The following is a 4,742-nucleotide window of genomic DNA, read 5'->3' as shown; positions in this document are numbered from 1 at the left end:
GTTGTTGTCATTGTGTATCTTGTTGTCACAGGATCTTTTGCTTTTCCTTTGCTGATACTATCACTACGGGAAAAATCATCATTGAAGACTACATATTAGAGTTGTAGTACCCCTACGACAACTCCATTTTATGCATTATGGAAGGGGGGTATTGTAGAAAGTCCAAGCTTTTCTACAATGCTTGACTAAGAGTTGTAAAGGGTGATGTGATTCATGGTTCAACAATATTTTGCCAAAGTTGTGATTCTCTTTCGATTTTTTTTGAAAGCCTAACACAACTCTTGCTTGTGTTGTAGGAAAATTTTACACAACAAAGGATATGTATCGTAGAAATATGTAACACAACACTTGTATAAGTTGAAGGACTATCTTAGACAACCTAGGATGTGTATTGTAGAAATATGTAACAACTCTTATTACTATTATGAATAAGATTTGCACAACTCTTATTACTATTATGAATAAGATTTGCACGACACTTGTTAGAGTTGTAGAACTATATTGGGCAGCACCTAGTTATGTTGTAAAGACATTCTTTCACCACCTCTAGTTTGTGTAGTTGAAATATGGAACACAACTCTTATTAGAAGTTGTATTCATAAAACTATTTTGAAAAGAAAAAAATTATAGCTGAAACCGAATTGCCGAAAGTATTTCACATTCACATTAACCTGCCAGTGTAACAAATTTACATTCATTCAAGTTATCCTGCCACTCCAATTACATTACTTAGCTAACTTTATCCAACCACTCCAATTACATTACTTAGCTAACTTCAAATCACCTTGTTCCGATTACATTACTTAGCTAACTTCAAATCACCTTGTTCGAAAGTGTTGCGCAACAAAAGAAAAGAAAATGACAGATTTTTTTTACATGACTAAAAATATCATATAAATCGTAAAACACAGATGTTGGCCTCCCATACAAATACGACAGTAGCATACACATTCCAATATGGTGGTCTAGGTTACATTGCTAAATGAAAATGATCTCCTTTTGTTGCGCGCTCTCTTCTTGGTTAACCAAACAACGATTATGAGAAACATAGTGGTAGATGATACCGTAGAGGCACTGGTTCAAACGTGAAGTGTCGTAGACCACTTAACCAAAATACAATACGGGATCGATGGATACCAAGTCATCCACAATTGTCATCATAATTTGTAACTTCTTGATACCATATCCAACTACGACAAGTTTGGTTGCGATAGAAATAGGAGAGAAACACAAGTACATTAAGAGGAAGGTAAGATGTTTTGACAGAATCAGTTATTTAAGAGAAGATACTTACACATGACATCTACCATCACTTGTTCAACCATATCATATTTCTCATCAGGGGTAAGAAAATGATCTAACGAGTCGAGCTTCTATGAGAGTATCTCCTTCCCTGGTCCACAAAGTGTTGCAACCATTGCCAAAGGATTCTGAAGGTACCGACCAAGCGCAACAACACGCCTGACGATCCCTGCAGACATTAAAGAAAGCAGAGTCAAACTCATCAAGCACCTGAATCAAAAGTGGGAAACAGAACTCACCTGGCTGCCCTGGTAGCTGGTCAGACAAAATCCGTGAGTTCTCATAAAGACGGGGCAAGGATTCGTCCCCATAAACAACATTTAAATCCTCCATCTCTTGACCAATTTCTCTAGGGTATTCCTAAACCATCTTAAAAATGATCTACAAACGATGATAGACAATCTCGTGTTAAAAATATAAAAAAATAGAGCAAATAATCACCAGAAAAAGCTGGCAGCCTAATTTATGTTTCACCAGGCCCCTTACATCCAAAAACTCCAAGATAATAAGGAAAGAAGTATTCAACTACTTAGGAAACTCCCTAGAGAAACCACCTAAATGTACTCCTTCCACGCAAGTAAGCACCCCTAGCTTAAGTTTTAGTTATTTCATGAAAGCTGATGAAAGTTGTCTATGAACAATGAAGAAATAAAATGTAAGCATTTCTTTAAAAGGGGTAGACCATGAATTAAACATACAGCAAGAACAAGTTAGACATCTGCACCTCGAAAATATCCTCTTTCAGATTCGTACAAGAAAATGCAACAGCTCCTAGAACCACAACATGTGATTGATGATCGGTCGTGAACTTAAGAACACGTTGTTGATCATTTTTCTTCCGTTGCTGGCCAGAAACACTCTGAGACCGAAGGCTAAGTGAACCTGCATACAATACATCCAGTACCTCACCTGATGAACCCAACATCACAAAAGTGGTTGCTGGCTTTCGAGGTCCCCAACAACAAGCCAAAACTCTTGGTGCCGCTTCATCATCTGGACCAATATCAGCTTCCTTCCGTTGATAAGGTGCCACAGAAACCTTACCCACAAGTGCTTCTCGTACTCCATAATAAGCCAGTTATTTGCCCTAGCATTTAATACAGACCGAGCTTCCTTTTCCATCATAGGAAAAACTTGCTTAAACGTGTCTTCCAATATCATTTTGCGTTGTTCATTCCAGAGTTTAGCAGGCTTGCTTACCCCCTCACTGAGATAATTTTCATTGCATTCACCTAGTAACTTATTAAGATCTTCCAGACAGATTGCAAGATTTTAACTGGGAAATTCAATAATGCAAGTCCCAATTCAACACAAAAACAAATACAATTGCATAAACAGAATAAAAGTCAGACACAAGAACAATGAGAAGACTCACCATAGGTTTATCGTAAAACAATTACCAGCAGCACCAACTCAAATCTCAGTAACACCACCAGATCCATGCCTTCTTCTGCATGTTCTTCTCAGCATCAATCAGACCATCATCTTCTTAGATACCCACCAGAACTAACAATCTCAGATCCTTTCTGAAATTGGACCTTGCTCAATCTCTCCACAACTCGCTGTAAAAACGAATCCACCATAACCCAAAATTCCAGTCATCCATCCAATTTAACAGCAGAAACAATCCTTTCTTTGTTCAACAGATTTCTTCTCAATCTGGTTCTCATCAGAAGGGGTTATCCTGGCATCACTGGCTTCAGAAAACTCAAAATTGAGCTAAACCCTTTTACTGGATGCAACTCAAAACCCGAATCCAGTCTGGGTTTTGAAGAATAATCAAAACATAAGAAGAAAAAAATCGTTTCATTAAAGATCTAATCAAAATAGAACTAGAATAACGATTAAAAGATCAAAACAAGCATGAAACAATAATGGAGTGAAGAGATGGATCCGAAAGACTTACCAAAAGGGGTTTTGTGTAACGATTACAGCATCAGTTTCATTCATCCACCAGAACACAACCTTCACGCATTTTTCTTCAGAGATTTTGATTTTGAAATCTAGGGTTTTTTTTTTCAGCTCAACATTGAGATTTTGGGGTTTTTATTTTTGTTTTGAATTCTAGGGTTCGAAATCTACAACGTCCGGAAGTTTTTTAAATAGAATGTGAGCGAGAAAGAGATTCGGTGGTGGTATTTTGGGTTTCTTTGAGTTAGGGTTTTCTCTTGTAAGAGGGAAGATGAGAGAAAGAGTAAGGGAGGCAGAAGAGATTCGATAAAGTAACAAAAGTGAGAAAAAAAATATTTGATCGTTTTGTATAAAAGGATTTGGACGGTAAAGATTTGAAAATACCACTATCATACGGATTATGTAAAATCTGTGGACGGTAAAGATTTGATTTCACAATATCATACGGATCAAGGAAAGTGTGTTTCTTTGTGCTTTCTATTTGTGTTTTTCTGCTTTCTCTTTGTGCTTGTTTGAATTTCAACTAGTCACACGGGTCATAAAGTAGCTTTAGTTCACAGTGGTAAACTCGGGTTACAAATTTAACAGGATACATCATCGAAATCGATAAATATGAATCTCAATGTCAGTTCGAACTTCAAATATGGTATAACAGTATACAAACTATGAACCAAGAAGTTCTGGCTGGGTTCCGACTTCAAACTTAGCAGGACGCATCATCGAAATCGATAAATATGAAGCTCAGTGTCGATTCGAACTTCAAATGTGGTACAAAGGCATACAAATTATGAACCATGAAGCTCAGGGTGGGTTTTGACTTCAAACTTAGCATGATACATCATCGAAATAGATAAACACGAAGCTCAGTGTCATTTCGAACTTCAAATACGGTATAACGGTATATAAATTATGAACCAAGAAGATCCAGATGGGTTATGACTTCAAACTTAGCAGGATACATCATCGAAATCGATAAATCTGAAGCGCAGTGTCGACTCGAACTCCAAACGTGGTACAACAACATACAAACTCTGCATATTGTATGCATACCAGGCTCCGAGATCGAAACTTGGCCGCGAGTTGACTACTCTAAGTCAAAAAACTGGTAAGAACGACGAATTCATCCATTTACAGGTAAGATTCCTTTGGAATATTCTACGAAACCTTAAACAAACCCTATTTTTGCTTATTATATGCAAACCAGGCTCCGAGATCCAACCTGGCCGCGAGTTGACTACTTTAAGTCAAAAACTTGATAAGAACGATGAATCCATCCATTTACAGGTAAGATTCCTTCGGAATATTCTACTAAACCTTAAACAAATCATATTTCTGCATATTGTATGCATACCAGGCTCCGAGATCGAAACCTGGCCGGGATTAGACTACTATAAGACAGAAACTTGGTAAGAACAACGAATCCATCCATTTACAGGTAAGATTCCTTCGGAATATTCTAGGAAACCTTAAACAAGTCCTATTTCTGTGTATTGTATGCAAACCAGGCTCCGAGATCGAAACCTAGCCAC

General features: G+C 37.4%; 1 long non-coding RNA gene across 2 annotated transcripts; it reads right to left on the bottom strand.

Annotated features, from left to right (window-relative positions):
- Positions 1–641: 641 nt before the first annotated feature.
- On the bottom strand, positions 642–3,068 carry LOC113350330. Of its 2 annotated transcripts, XR_003360755.1 has the most exons (4): positions 2,678–3,068; positions 2,027–2,578; positions 1,295–1,683; positions 642–1,190 (listed from the first exon to the last, which is right to left on the bottom strand). It is a non-coding gene; the product is annotated as an uncharacterized LOC113350330 (long non-coding RNA). The 2 variants fall into 2 exon arrangements; XR_003360754.1 differs by having other exon boundaries at positions 1,295–2,578.
- Between the last annotated feature and the right edge of the window lie 1,674 nt (positions 3,069–4,742).

This window comes from Papaver somniferum, chromosome 2 (genome assembly GCF_003573695.1).
Source record: "Papaver somniferum cultivar HN1 chromosome 2, ASM357369v1, whole genome shotgun sequence".
NCBI classification, from domain to species: domain Eukaryota; kingdom Viridiplantae; phylum Streptophyta; class Magnoliopsida; order Ranunculales; family Papaveraceae; genus Papaver; species Papaver somniferum.
Note: the sequence above shows the minus strand (reverse complement) of the source record. Positions and strands in the feature narration are given on the sequence as shown.